The 16,490-nt window shown below is 42.3% G+C and overlaps 1 protein-coding gene across 1 annotated transcript in view; it reads right to left on the bottom strand.

The window, feature by feature from the left end:
* Nucleotides 1-5,989, bottom strand: part of AGPAT1 (1-acylglycerol-3-phosphate O-acyltransferase 1) — a gene marked incomplete in the record, with an annotated part of 78,919 nt that extends 72,930 nt beyond the window's left edge. The window contains 1 exon segment of the mRNA XM_073598397.1: nt 5,972-5,989.
* Nucleotides 5,990-16,490: the final 10,501 nt, after the last annotated feature.

Raw genomic sequence — 16,490 nt, 5'->3', positions numbered from 1 at the left:
AAACGCCAGTAGCTTTGCAGTGAGTCTTTCAACGTTTTTCAATGTTTTTGCAGTAGCGTTCTTCCGCGGCAGCGTTTTTTAGCGTTTTTTTTTTCAATGGATCAAAAACGTTAAAAACCGCTGGTGAGCCGACGTTTTTGAGCGCTTATCGGTATTTATGAGCGTTTGGTGTTTTTTGTGGTCAGAAAAAGCGACTCCTGAATGCGATTTTATGGCGTTCAGAAGACAGCCCATAAACTCCACTGCTGATAAACATCTAAAAACATTCCATGTGTGCATGGACACATAGGATAACATAGAGGGGAGTGTTTGGGCTGTTATTAAGAAAACGCCCAAACTCCCAAAAACGGCCGTTTATGAGCTTCAGTGTGCATGGAGCCTAAAGGAAACTTCAGAAGACTGTTTTCACTCTGGAAGGTTTTACCCCCCCCTTAATGACAGGCAATTGCGCGGTCATGCAACATTGTATGCAAATTTAATTTATTTAATTTTTTTCCCCTACAAATAGAGCTTTCTTTTGGTGGTCTGTGATCACCTCTGCGTTTTTTTTATCTTTCATTATATAGACAAAAAAAAAAAAAAAATACAGAAAATTTTGAAAAAAAAAAAAATACAGAAAATTTTGAAAAAAAAAACAACAATATTTTCCACTTTCAGTTATAAAAAATATCCAATAAAATTGAATTTCTCCATAAATGTAGGCCAAAATGCATTCTGCTACATGTCTTTAGTAAAAAACCAGACTGCATTTTTAGGGACGCTATACTATTGGGGACACATAGTCCTGATTGTGATCTAAGCCCAGGTTCACACTGACTGCTGAACTCGCACAATTTCATTCCCGCATGTCAGCCCCGACTTCAGGGGCGATTTCAGAGACATCAGTGCTGGTTTCCTGCACAGATGTCAATGGAAATCGCACCCCCCCCCAAATCGCCAAAAGTAGTACAGAAACTACTTTTGGGCATCGGACACTGCAATTGCCGCCAATTTGACATGCGATTTGACATGCCACATCGCATGTGAACCAGGGCTAATATTCTGATCTGTAAAAGATTCTATACTAGTAATGGAGGTGATCAGCAACTTATAGCGTGGCTGTGATAGTGTGGCTGCCAATCTGGCGCTAACAGACACTGGCTGGTAGGCACACTGGTTGCGATTTGTCATGCGATTTGACAGTTCCAAACCGCTTGACAAGCCACACCCCATTGCCGGCAATGGAAACGTTCATATCTCGCAGCGATTATGAAAAAGGTTTCTGCATTTTATTGCGACTTGCATAGACCACTGGTAAATGAAGTCGCAGTGAAAACAGCCGTGCAAATCGCACTGATCTGCGGCTTTGAAATGGCGCTGAAGTACTACTACTTCAGCACGATTTCAAAGCTGCATCAGTGTGAACAAGCGCTAATTGACTGATTGACACTGACGTCGCTAGTGACACTGATACAGCGATCAATGATAATACTGTACACTGACACTGTACTAAAGACACTGACTGAGTGATCAGGAGGGCAATCAAAGGGTTAACTGTGTATAACAAGAGATATGTGTGCTGCTTTTACTTACAGATCTGGCTGAGTCTCTCCTTGCTTTCAGTTCTGAACAGTAATTAATAGCAAGGAGAAATCCAGCCAGAATCTGTGTTGTGTTTACCAACACGCAGATCTCTATGCTGTGATTGGCCACAGCCAATCCCATAGCTCCCAACTGTCCCTGATTTCGAGGGACTGTCCCTGATTTGGAGCAATGTCCCTCTGTCCCTCTTTCCTAATCATTTGTCCCTCATTTTGGTCTGATCTATATAGATGTATATAAAATGCACTTTTTATCTTTCAAAAAGTGTTTCCCAGTGCTAAACCTTTCATCCAAATTCTAAATTGCTGCATTTTTCAATGTTAAAAGCCAATATAAAGGAATAGTAGTGGTAAAGAAAGCACTTGTGGATTTAATTAACCTTTTTTTTGTTATTTCCCCTTTAAGGGGGCGTGGCAGGGGGCGCGTCCTATACCTACATACATTTGTTAGTAGGTGTCCCTCATTCCCATCTCAAAATGTTGGGAGGTATGCAATCAGCAGGTATACAGCCAAAATCCTTGGCTGTAACCTGCTGATAAACACATGCTGTGTCCAATCGCAGCACAGATCAGCAGGGGTCACGTGCATGTCCGCCTCCAAACCAGGAAGTTCATACGTTGCGGTGCCTGGGGGAGCTGCCGACCAGCAGTAAATATACTGCTAGGGGATGGCAAGCAGTTAACACACCCAAGCTCTTCCCTAGTTGTGATGTGCTGCAATGCGTTCACACACGTTGCGCTGAAAAAAAGGCAGGCAGGTTCAAGGCTGCTTCACGCCACTGCGGTCATGCTGCATTGGGGAGCATTGCCCAACACATATACAACGTACAGACACAGCAAAGAACCGTGATTTCAATAGGTGTAGTTCACACCAATAAGCTGCGATAACCAGTGGCGGCTGGTGCTCAAAATTTTTTGGGGGGGGCACAAACAAACTGAAAAATTCTGAAAAATAAAAACATCAATCAGCCTCACTGTACCATCAATCACAGCCACTGTGCCATCAATTGCCGCCACTGTACCCATCAATTGCCTCTACTGTGCCCATCAATTGCTCCCACTGTGCCCATCAATTGCTCCCACTGTGCCCATCAATTGCCGCCACTGTGCCCGTCAATTGCTCCCACTGTGCCCATCAATTGCCGCCACTGTGCCCATCAATTGCTCCCACTGTGCCCATCAATTGCCGCCACTGTGCCCGTCAATTGCCGCCACTGTGCCCATCAATTGCTCCCACTGTGCCCATCAATTGCTCCCACTGTGCCCATCAATTGCCGCTACTGTGCCCATCAAGTGCCGCCCACTGTGCCCATCAATTGCTCCCACTGTGCCCGTCAATTGCCGACACTGTGCCCAACAATTGCCGACACTGTGCCCATCAATTGCTCCCACTGTGCCCATCAGTTGCTCCCACTGTGCCCATCAATTGCCGCCACTGTGCCCGCCAATTGCTCCCACTGTGCCCATCAATTGCCGCCACTGTGCCCGCCAATTGCTCCCACTGTGCCCCATCAAACACAGCCACTGTGCCATATCAAATGCTACCAGTGTGCCCCCCGCCTGCCCACCGTCTGCACTTATCTGTCTCGGTGGGACAACTCCTCGATGTCTTCTCCTGTCCTCTCCACCCGTCCTCTGCCGGACACCTGAATAGGGGGTGGCAGCGTTGGCCATGGATAGATTCATGCAATGCATGAATCTATCTATTGGTGATAAAGGGGGGGCAGGAGAGAGGGGGCGGCGTCCATGCACCGTTATGGATGCACCGCCACTGGCGATAACTGAAAATTGTTTCAAATATTTCTGGCTGTCATAGATTTTGATAGGTTGCTAGCAGTGAGGCTGGACGTTGCACCTGTGCCACCCAGGGGCCAAAAACAACAGGTTTTGACACTGATAGGCTAATACCTCCCCTGTGTGTGTAGCCTTATCTCTTATATCACAGGTTTGCCAATGCCAGTGTGAATGAGGCCTCAGGCCGGCCATAGGCGGTTCAGCAGGAACCAGACGAGATTCGAACCATGTGTGGGCAGGCTGAATGTACCCGGCTGTTATAGCTGCTAGCAATAATCACTGTGTTCCCGTAGGGAGAACACTTTGGGGGGGGGGGGGATTTACTAAAACTGGAGCACAGGTCTCTGGTACTGCTCTGCATAGTAACCAATCAGCTTCCAGGTTTTATTGTCAAAGTTTAACCCCTTCAGCCCCCGGAAGATTTGGCTGCTCAATGACCAGGCCATTTTTTTTTTGATTCGGCACTGCGTCGCTTTAACTGACAATTGCGCAGTCATGCGACGTGGCACCCAAACAAAATTGACGTTCTTTTTTTCCCACAAATAGAGCTTTCTTTTGGTGGTATTTGCGTTTTTTATTTTTTGCGCTATAATCAAAAAAATAGCGACAATTTTGAAAAAAAACACACAATATTTTGTACTTTTTGCTATAATAAATATCCCCATTTTTTTTTAAAAAAAAGCTCATTTTTTCTCATTTTAGGCCGTATGTATTCTTCTACATATTTTTGATTAAAAAAATCGCAATGAGCGTATATTGATTGGTTTGCGCAAAAGTTATAGCGTCTACAAAATAGGGGATAGATTTATAGCTTTTTTATTATTATTTTTTTCTTTACTAGTAATGGCGGCAATCTGCGATTTTTATCGTGGCTGCGACATTATGGTGGACACATTGGACAATTTTGACACGTTTTCGGACCATTGGCATTTTTACAGCGATCAGTGCTATAAAAATGCACTGATTACCGTGTAAAGGAAAAAAAAAAAACGAATGGCAAACCTAAATTTGAAACAGTGCCACATCCAATGTTCAAGACAAAGATAAGAGGAGTTCCCCTAAGTGGACTTTTTAGGCACCTAGTAGTATCTTGTGTAAAAATGTACACAAAATAATATAATAATAAACAAATTTTATTTATGAATAAACAGAGTTTAAAAATCGTAATGAAACATTGATTTATCTAAGCAGTTAATTTCTATCACCATACAAAATAAAATAAAAACATGAAAAAAACCTCCTCACACTCAACGCGTTTCGGGATATAGTTTCGTCCTTCTTCAGGGAGGCAGAAAAAGGAGGGGTTCATCTAAGATGTAATTGAAATATATAATTAGTAAATTCCCATGAAATGTAGAGACACAGAAATACATGCTTAGGGTGTTACAATAAAACACTACTCAGCTTACATTTACAGATCTCTCTGATGCCCTCTTTGCCTTAAGACAGCAAATTTATTTGGTGCTATTTTGACTGCAAGCTTTTAATGTGATTTAACGAAGCATTGTAATAATTACCTCATTATTCAATACTATGTAAGTGTTTTATTATAACCCCCTAAGCATGTATTGCTGTGTCTCTACATTTCATGGGAATTTACTGATCATATATTTCAATTACATCTTAGATGAACTCCTCCTTTTTCTGCACCCCTGAAGAAGGACTAAACTATATCCCGAAACGCATTGGGTGTGAGGAAGTTTTTTTCATGTTTTTATTTTATTTTGTATGCTGATAGAAACGAACTGCTTAGATAAATCAATGTTTCGTTACGATTTTTTAACTCTGTTTATTCATAAATAAAATTTGTTTATTATTATATTATTTTGTATATTTTGGTACATTTTTACACAGGTGCCTAAAAAGTCCACTTAGGGGAATCCCTCTTATCTTTGATTACTGTGTAAATGACACTGGCAGGGAAGAGGGTTAAACACTAGGGGGCGATCAAGGGGTTAAGTGTGTCCTAGGGAGTGATTCTAATTGTGGGGGGGATGGGCTTCCACTCATATGACAGCGATCACCGCTCCCGATGACAGGAAGCAGTAGATTTCTGTCATGTCACAAGGCAGAACGGGGAAATGCCTTGTTTACATAGGTATCTTCCCGTTCTGTGGCTCCATGACATGATCGCCGGGGGAACGGCGGACATCGAGTCCGCAGGTCCCGCGGGCATGGTCATGATGTAAGCGGCACGCGCCCGCTAGCCCCACCATTTAAAGGGGACGTATAGGTACGCCCATTTGCCCACCGCTGCCATTGTGCCGACGTATATCGACGTATATGGTTAAACGAAAATCGCACAATCTGGTATCGTACGTGGAAAATTTTCGTGCTTGTCCGATCGGATAATATCGGATGAAATGTCGTGATCGGCTCTCGAAATCTCTGTACTAACGATCCGATTATCGTACAATCGATTCGAAAGCGGTATTTTTTGTATGATGTTCGGATCGTGTGTACGGGCCATTAGGCTGCATGTGACATTTGCATTAGCAAGACATTTAACCCCATGATGACAATTCATTTTGTGTAAAACACCGTTTTCAGCGGAGGAGGTTACCAACATCGATCGATCGATGAATTGAATCCTGTACCTGATCATCACCTTGTTCCAGCAGGCTTCAGCTTCTTAATACTGGTCTGTATGTACAGCAAGCTTTTAGTCTTCCCGGCCCTTTCTTGGACATAAACCTGTCAGAAAGAAAAAAACACAACCAACCCATCAATGACTGAAGGCTAAAGGTTAATCTGCTTATGTTTTGCTTTCCCTGGTTCCTCCTCATCAATATGCTTATTATTTTTTTTAGGCTCCTTTCACACTTGTGCGACTTGACCTGCGACTTGGGACTGCAAAGTCGCATGAAAAGTTGTTGTCCAATGATAACCATTCATATCTGTGCAACTTCAAGTAGTGCTGACTTCAAAGTAGTCCCTGTACCACTCTGATCCGACTTTCATGCAAGTTGAGGTCCATAGACCTCAAATTTACACAGGCATTCCCTAAAATCGCGGCAAAATCGCGGCCCTAAAATCGTGCGACTTTTAAGTTGTGGCAGTGTGACAGGGGCCTAATAAAATCTTTTACAGTGCCTCCTGAAGGCCTGCTTTAAAGTGGAGTTCCACCCACTTTTACAACTCTTCAGCATCCCTCACTAAACTGTGCACTGTAAACAAATTGGATATTTTTTTTTTCTCAGCACCTACTGTATATCTGCTGTATTCATTTTTCACTTCCTCCTCCCTGGCCGTGGCCCATTGCATCATTTCCTGTTTGCAATGCCTTTTGGGAAGGGGCAGCAACTTCCTCTGACACTGCTGTTGCTATGGAAACCTGACCTGAAACCTATTACACTGCTTGTGCTGCACTGAGCATGTGCGAGATCTGCAAGGATGAGATCCAGGAAGAAATACAGTCTGGCTTCAGATGCCCACACTTAAGATGGCCACGGCCTGCTGTAAGTTTATAAAATAACAAACTACTGCTATAAACTAACAAAACAGACCTTAGTTTACAGACTAACTTTACTAGAATACATTAAGCTTGTGTATTATAGGGGTATTTTTATTTAAAAAGTATAATTTCGGCCGGAACACCACTTTAACCCCTTGATCCCCTAGTGCACTGCAACCCCCATGCATTGCAATGTGGTTGTGGTGGGGCGCTTGCAAAGTGGCCCGATTCCCTTGAATGGATCACACTCTGCCCCCCGTCAAAAGCCGCAAGGGGTATAATTCCTGCTGTGACCACAAACCAAAGCATCACGACCATCACAGCCATGGCGTATGTACTCCCATGGGCCGCTACCTCTGCCGCTAAAGGGGAAGCGGCTGGGGCAGTAAAAATGAGGTTCAACGGCAGGGTTTACCAACCACCAGTGTGAATGAACCCTAATGGTAGGCTTGAGTGCCATTCAAAGTGCATTAATGTACATTACCGTTAAGCATCCATGTGCATGGGCCCTAAACAGACATTTTAGAACATCTATAATAGACACATACAGTATATACAGAACAATCCTCTGTTGGTCAACCATGTACATTGCAAAGATTTTTAGCTTTATGGAGGTTCTTTACCTGCATTGGTTCTGTAGCTACCTTAGTAGGACAATTCAGTACACTTGCTTAAAAAGTAGTTGTGAACATACAATGTACTGTATAGACACTTTCTGATACCGTTTAGGAAATGATCTTTCTTACCTTTTTAATAAGTGTGCAGACACACAGCATGCCTGTATTCCATAGTCTGTTCAGCTTAAGGCAAGAGGCGGGCTATGCTTGAGAAGGGGGCGTGTTCAAGAGGCAGGCTGTGCTTGAGAAGGGGTCGTGTTCAAGAGGCAGGCTGTGCTTGAGAAGGGGGCGTGTTCAAGAGGCAGGCTGTGCTTGAGAAGGGGGCGTGTTCAAGAGGCAGGCTGTGCTTGAGAAGGGGGCGTGTTCAAGAGGCAGGCTGTGCTTGAGAAGGGGGCGTGTTCAAGAGGCAGGCTGTGAATACTGCAAATACTGCAGCTGCTGACTTTTAAAATATGGACTTACCTGTCCAGGGCGCCCGCGATGTCAGCACCCGAAGCTGATCTGTCCCTCGGCTTTCAGGTGGAGGCCCAGCCATCTTTGGTAAGGGAATCAGGAAGTGAAGTTCACAGCCTGGATCCCTACTGCGCATGCGCGAGTCGCACTGTGCGATCCCACTGGTCCCTGCTGTCTTCTGGGACCTGTGTGTCTCCCAGAAGACGGGAGAGGGGGGCGGACATGGTGTAGATATCTGTGGATATTGCAGCTATCAATGCCCGGAAGTGGGAGCAAATACCTGGATTATACAGATATCTGCTCCTCCCAAATGTGACACCGGAGGGGGGGGAGGATTCCGAAAAGCGGAAGTTCCATTTTTGAGTGGAACTCCGCTTTAAGTTGAATCTGTTTGTAAGTCGAAACAGGTACATTTTTTAAGTGTAGCTCCAGCCCAAAAAACAATTTTTAAGCTTTTTGGAAAACATAGGGAAGGATTATCACCCCTGTGACATTTGTTTTGCTGTCTGTGCTCCTCTTCAGAAGATTTCACCTCACTTTCTGTCCCAATGACAAATGGATTTTGAAAATTTTGGGTCGTTGTGGAAATAAGGATTGGTGATAAAGCATCAGTGAAGAGGAGACACGTTTTTCCCATATTAACTCTTACAGGAAAGAATTTCCCTTCCTAGGGGTAGATTTCATCTCACTTCCTGTTGTCTCCTTCCGTTTGTAAGTAGGAGTCGTTTGTAAGTTGGATGTTTGTAACTAGGGGACCGCCTGTATAGAAAGAAAAAAATTTCCAGTATATATACCATTTTACACAAACCAATCAATATACACTTATTTGGATTGTTTTTTTACCAAAAACATATAGCAGAATATATATTGTCCTAAATTACATACACATACATACATTACATATTGGCCTAAATTTGTGAAGATTTTTTTTTTTTTTTTATCTGATATGTTTTATAACAGAAAATAGAAAATATTGTTTTTTATTCAAAATGTTGGCCTTTTTTTCATTTATTTGATATAATAAAAATTTAAAAAAAAAAACAGAGGTGATTAAATATCACCAAAAGAAAGCTCTATTTGTGTGAAAAAAATGGTATACATTTTAATTGTATACAGTGTAGCATGAACGCGCAATTACCAGTTAAAATAGCGCAGTGCTGAATAGCTAAAAATGGCCTGGTCATGAAAGGGGGTAAAATCATTTGGCTCTCAAGTGGATATTCATTGAAAAAAGTGTATTTTTGATTAACAATAAATGAAGTACCTGAAGTCTATTTTTATATTAGCTTCCCATAGGGGGCGAGGGGGGGGGGGGCGGGGCTAGCAGTGGGAACCACATTTAGGGTTTGTTGTAGAGCTAGGCGATTTTCTCCAAAAAAAAATAAATCTGCGATTTTTTTTAAAAAAAACCTTGATTCACGATTCGAATCAAGGTTTTTTTTTTTTTGACGGACACCGGTCCTGAGGAGCTGTGGGCAGGAGTTTTTAGGCGAGGCCGCGGCTTCGGCCTAGTCCACGGCGTCCGGCCTCGCGGACTAGGCCGAAGCCGCGGTCTCGCCTAAAAACTCCTGCCCGCAGCTCCTCAGGACCGGCGCGGTGTCAGCGCCGGTCCTGGTGAGAAAAAAAAAAATCGATTTGCTGAAAATTTGAATCGATTTGACCTCTCAATTCGATTTTTTCCCCAGCCCTAGTTTGTTGACACAAGCTTTGGTCTCTGAAGAGTGTTCTGCATCCGGATCGCTCTTGAGAAAGCATTTTGCAGGTGGAGCTGTATCATTGCCCTCACTGCCTGCTGTATCCCTGCCCTAGGGCACCACAATGGCATGCCCTGCACGCAGCTGTGGGGTGCTTGCAGGGTGGCACCATTTGAAGGGTTGTGCTACACCAGTCGAAAGCAACAGGGGGTATAATTCCTGCCGCAAAGCATTGTGCCTGCGGTATGCATACACCCCCCCCCCCCCCCCCCCCCCCCGACCTCTGTCTCTGCAGCTAAAGTGGGTAGTGACTGGGGTGCGTTAAAAGCACCGCTCAACCTCTGGGTTTTACCGCCCTCAGTTTTACCGCCCCCATCAACCATTAGTGTGAATGAGCCCTTTAAGTGGTATTACATTGCAGTGGGCTGTCAATCTAAGGGCTCATTCACACCATCAGCCGCGTTATACATAGATCCCAACTGTCCCTGATTTCGAGGGACTGTCCCTGATTTGGAGCAATGTCCCTCTGTCCCTCATTCCTCCTCATTTGTCCCTCATTTTGGTCTGATCCATATAGTTGTATATAAAATGCACTTTTTATCTAAAAAAAAGTGTTTCTCAGAGCTAAACCTTTCATCTGATTTCTAAATTGCTGTATTTGTAAATTCCAAAAGCCAATATAAAGGAATAAAAGTGGTAAAAAAAAAAGCACTTGTGGGTTTAACCAATCTTTTTATTTTTTTTGTATAATTCTCCTTTAAGGGGGCGTGGCAAGGGGTGTGTCCTGTGCCTACATACTTTTGCTGATAAGTGTCCCTCATTCCCATCTCAAAAAGTTGGGAGGTATGTTTATACTATGGCCGCCGTTTATACTACGGTCTCGACGTGTTGCAATCGATGCTTCACACTTTTTACTTTTCTTCTTTTTTTTTTTTTTCAAAGAGAGCGAGAGAGTTCATCACTGAGCTGCTGATCCTTCTATGTCCAATCAGCAGGCTCGGGGACAAAGTGGTGACCAAGTGAGAGTGTTTGAAAAGTGAGGTCACCCACCTGACTATGCAGCATGGTAGATGTAGCTGAATCTCATAGCTTGCTGGAAAGGACTGGGAATCTTTCGTCGCCTATACATATTCCAGCTGTGGGTTGGAGTTTTAAATGCGACTGGTCTGACTCCATGATGCGGCTCGAACCGCTCTGCCTTTTAACCCTTTCCACAGTTCTGTCTCCCAATGACTCCCGCCATCCTCCTGTACAGGGGCTGCAGCTTCTGATCTCCCATCCAGTTCATTCTTCTGATCCTAAACCTAAACCTCCGCAGCAGAATGTCGCACTGACTGCATTTCATAACAATCCAAAGGTTGGACGATGTCACTTATCAATCAAAGGTCTCGTCTACCAATCACATGTCCATCTGTTAGCCAATCATGAGAACATATTAAAGTCCAATGTGTCCATCAGGCTCGGTAGAAATATATCCGACTCCATTCGTAGTACAGTATTTATTTTTTGTATATTTTAATGGGCCTTTTCACACTGATCAGTTTTTCTGTTAAAAAAGCGGAAGAACAAACGCATGAAAAATGCATGCTCTTAAATCCTATAAAACTCTTCACACCAATCAGTTGCGTTTTTTTAAGAACTCTGCTTACGGCTTCTTTGGTGCATGTTAAAAACCCGCCCACGAAAACGCACCTCTCCATTTTAAATGCACCAGCAGTTGCCTTTTTGGTGCGTTTTTTTTTTTTTTGAGTCACATGTCCAAGTTTCACACGGGAATGCTAGGTAATAGGCACTGAAAATGCTTCAAAAATGCGGCAAAAACTTGCATATGCATTTTTACCGTGTTTTTTTCACCGGAGCAGTATGAAAGCAGCCTTAAAAAAACGCACCACCCCATTGAAATAAACGGAAAACGCATCAAAAATGCACCTGTGGCAGGTGTTTTTGGTGCATTTTTTTTTTAGTCGCATGTCCAAGTTTCACAGATGCATGCTGGGTAATAGGCACCCAGAAAACACACAGGAAACACATCAAAAACGCATATGCTTTTTTACCGTGTTTTTGCAACGGAGCAGTATGAAAGCAGCCTTAAAAATACGCACCACTCCATTGAAATAAACGGAAAACGCATCAAAAATACACCTGTGGCAGGTGTTTTTGGAGCATTTTTTTTTTTTAGTCGCATGTCCAAGTTTCACAGATGTATGCTGGGTAATAGGCACCCAGAAAACAAACAGGAAACGTGTCAAAAACGCATATGCTTTTTTTACCGCATTTTTGCATTGGAGCAGTATGAAAGCAGCCTTACAAGACCAAGACTTACAAAAAAAACCTACCAGCAGTTGCGTTTGTGCGTTTTCAGGTTACATGTCCAAACTTCACAGGTGCATGCTGGGTAATAAGCACCTAGAAAAGGTGCTGGAAAAGCATCAAAAATGCATATGCGTTTTTACTGCATTTTTGCAGTGGAGCAGTGAGAAAACAGCCTTAAAAAAATGCACCAAAAACGCACCACCCCATTAAAATAAATCGAAAACGCACCCGCAGTTGGATTTTTGGTGAATTTTTTGAGTCACATGTCCAAGTTTCATAGGTGCATGCTGGGTGATAGGAGCAGGGTGAAAGCAGCCTTATAAAACCACAATAAAAACGTACCACCCCGATGAAATAGGTGAAAAATGTATCAAAAACACCACTGCGGCTGCATTTTTTGTGCATTTCTGAGTCACATGTCCAAGCTTCACAGGTGCATGCTGGGTAATAGGCACCCAGAAAACGCACTGGAAAAGCATCAAAAGCGCATTTTTTTTTTTTCCACATTTTTGTATTGGAGCACTGTGAAAGTGGCCTTAAAAAATGCAACAATAACACACCACCCCATTAAAATGAACGGAAAATGCATAAAAAATGCAACCATGGTAGGTGTTTTTGGTGCATTTTTAGAGTCACATGTCCAAGTTTCACAGGTGCATGCTGGGTAATAGGCACCCAGAAAACGCACATGCTTTTTTAAGGTATTTTTGCAATGGAGCAGTGTGAAAGCAGCCTTAAAAAAATGCACCAAAAACACACCACCCCATTGAAATGAATAGAAAACGCACCCGCAGTTGCATTTTTGGTGCATTTTTTGAGTCACATGTTCGAGTTTCATAGGTGCATGCTGGGTAATAGGCATCCAGAAAACGCACTGGAAAGGCATCAAAACTGCATATGCTTTTTTACAGCATATTTGCAATGGAGCAGTGTGAAAGCAGCTTTAAAAAACGCAACACTCCATTGAAATGGATTGAAAAACGCACCAAAAAACGTACCAGCAGTTGCGTTTTTTTTGTGCGTTTTCGAGTTACATGTCCAAACTTCGCAGGTGCATGCTGGGTAATAGGCACCGAGAAAAGGCACTGGAAAGGCATCAAAAATGCATATGCGTTTTTACTGCATTTTTGCAGTGGAGCAGTGAGAAAACAGCCATAAAAAATGCACCAAAAACGCACCACCCCAATAAATGAGTAGAAAACGCACCCGCAGTTGCATTTTTGGTGGATTTTTAGGCACATGTCCAAGTTTCATAGGTGCATGCTGGGTAATAGGAACAGGGTGAAAGCAGCCTTAAAAAAAAACCACGAGAAAAACGTACCACCCCATTGAAATAAGTGAAAAATGGATCAAAAACACTCCCGCGGTTGCGTTTTTGGTGCATTTTTTGAGTCACATGTCCAAGTTTCACAGGTGAATGCTGGGTAATAGGCACCCAGAAAATACACTGGAAAAGCCTATGAAACGCATATACTTTTATATCACATTTTTGCAATGAAGCAGTGTGAACGCAGCCTTAAAAAACACAACACCCCATTGAAATGAATGGAAAAATGCACCAGAAAACACACCAGCGGTTGCTTTTTTAGTACGTTTTTGAGTTACATGTCCAAACTTCACAGATGCATGCTGGGTAATAGGCACCCAGAAAACGCACTGGAAACGCATTGCATATGTTTTTACTGCATTTTTGCAACAGAGCAGTGTTAAAGCAGCCTAATTTACAGTATATGTTTATTTAAAATTATTTATGTATTATGTATTAGGTTTATTTTAATTCATTTATAGGCTTTGTTATGATAAAAACACTAAATCGTCACAATGCTCCAACCATTCAAAGGAATTCTATAGAAACTCGAATATTTTGAGAGTAAAGCATTTCAATACAAAAAACACTCAGGCCAGAAAAACTATGTATAGTATAGGGCAAGAAGCATCCAAACAAGAGAGGTGGACCGGACGTGCATGTTGCGTACAGCACATAACGGGGTGGAGCTTACTATACTCAATGGGGGTTGATTCGCTAAATGCAAAAAAAGGCTGTATACTTTGCAAGTGAAGTTGCACTTTGCAAAGGAATTTTCCCCCCGAGCTTAGTGAACGTGGTGAAATTTCGCTTTGCAAAAAAATAACCAGTCAGGTGCAAGGAAAATGTCAAAACAAAACAGCATTTTTGCTTGCACTTGATTGAAAGATGGAAGCCACCTCATTCACTAAGCTCTGGGGAAAATTCCCTTGCAAAGTGCAGCTTCCCTTGTAAAGTGCACAGTCTATTTGCCTTTGGTAAATCAGTCCCTGTGCCTTTTTCCTTTGAACCTTAAGTAAGGATCTTCTTTCATTCTAAATTTCAGAAATCAGGAACCAGGAGAATGGTGGCATTTTTGTATTGCAGCGTTGGCTGTTTCCTGCCCTCAACCACAACCACGTCCTGATCTTGCAAGTCTTGCAAGGAAGGGTCTCAGCAGAGCCTGAGGAACCTTCTTGCCAGTAGGGACTCTATGAGGCGGATTTACTAAAGGCAAATAGACTGTTTACTTTGCAAGGGAAATTGTACTTTCCAAGGAATATCCCCCTGGACTTATTAAAAGAAGTGAAGCTCTGCTGACTTCCATTATCCAATTGTGTGCAAGCAAAAATGGGGCTTTTTTTATTTTCCTTGCATGTAATTGGGTTATCTGTGCAAAGTGAAATTTCACTGCATTCACTAATCACTGGGGAAAGTTCCCTTGCAAAATGAACAGCGTATTTGCCTTTAGTAAACCAACCCCATGCAGTGGCGTCACTAGGGTGGGCCAGAGGGGGCCATGCCCCCTCCCCAACTATATACTGTGCCTCCTATGTGCCCCCCAACTAAAAAAAACAGATGCTGGGAACTCAGGGGACAGGTATGGACTGAGTCACTGTGTTGCTGGCTCCGGCTCCGCCTCCACCTCCTGAGTCTACTCCCGGCCACTGGTTGCTAGAGCCGCCTCGCGTCTAGCAACCAGTGACGTCAGAGCAGGCATTGATGGCTCTCTCTCCCCTCCTTCCTCTCTCGCACGGAATGATGAGAGAGGAGACACAGCCAATCTGCTCTTTCTCCCCCTCCCCTCTCCTGTGTGTGTACCGCGGGAAGTGTCCCCATGTGCCCATTTGATGATGAAGATAGGTAACGCATCCTGTAGGGGTAGGATGTATATGAAAATCGTCTTCAGCAGACTGTTGAGGTTGCAAGCCCTCGGCTCCCTCAGGTAGGCTAATGACCTTCATGTTATGTGGAAGTAGGGTGGCCACCTGTCTGGGATTCACCTGTACAGTCCGGGTATTGAATCATGTGTCCTGGTTTTAGACCGCCTGAAACCCGGACACATTATTCCCATGCTTGCTCAGATCACCTAATTCCCCTAAATAAATTGACAGCCGCTAAATAAATACACCGCTGTGCGCATTTGCGCGTTTTGTTCTGTTTTTTTTGCACAATTTTCTGCTCAAATTAAAACATTTTAAAAATAAAGTTGTAATAATATATGAATAGAGAGATGTAAAATAAATGCACAAATAACTAAAAATCATAATAAATAAAGAAATGAATTATGTAATAATACATAAATAAATAATAATTAACCCCTAACCAAAAAAATAAATAAATAAATAAATAAATACATGATTATTATTATTTTTATTAATGTATTATTATTATTATTATTATTATTATTAACAACACCCAAACCGGAACAAAAAAAAAAATTACTAATAATATCAATAATAATAATAATAATTGATGTATTTATTTATTTTGTGTTAGGGTGTTTAGTTATTTATTCTTAGATTGTATGCTCTAAAGAGCAGGGCGCTCTAATTCCTACTGTATTAAAGTGTATTGTATTCGTACTGTCCACCCTAGAAGCTGGCTACAGAGAATACATCTAGCGCCTTGAGGCGATTCAGTTCGCAATTTGTAGCGCTTTACAAATTATTCATTCATTCATTCATTCACCCTCAAGTTGTAAAGTGCTGCGTAAACTGTTGGCACTATATAAATCCTGTATAATAATAATTTTTTTTTTTTAAGGGTTAGGGGTTATTTATTTAATTATTAATTAGTATTTATTTATTGAATTTGTTTATTATTTATTTATAAATATTTTTATTTATGTATGTATTTATTTTACATTCATTTATCATTATTATTATTATTATTAGTAACGCAGAAAATCCTGCTTCAAGAAATGCCATGCAGACATTAGTAGGGGGCCTGTAGTTGGGAAGTGGCTGCAAAGAGGCTGCTCAGATCAGGAGTATTGAAATACAAAAAAGCATGAATAAAATGGTAAAGTAAGAAAAGCCATGGCAGTTGTTTATGACACAGAGTGCTTAAGCAAACTAAATGTTGCTCAGCTAGGGTTTATCTCCACATATATTGTATGGTGGCAATGCTCTGTCCCTGTCTCCAAATTCTACCTAGCATTGTCAACATGTCACATCTACTCCCAATGTCAGATACAAATAGCTGTACCTACTCACTTTGCACAGGCATATTTAACTGTTGTTACCATCAGGAAACTCTCCACGAGAATTGACATGTGTTTGTTGCTGGCGGGTATGA

Source organism: Aquarana catesbeiana, linkage group LG09 (genome assembly GCF_042186555.1).
Source record: "Aquarana catesbeiana isolate 2022-GZ linkage group LG09, ASM4218655v1, whole genome shotgun sequence".
Lineage (NCBI taxonomy): Eukaryota > Metazoa > Chordata > Amphibia > Anura > Ranidae > Aquarana > Aquarana catesbeiana.
This window is presented reverse-complemented; position numbering and strand designations above follow the sequence as displayed.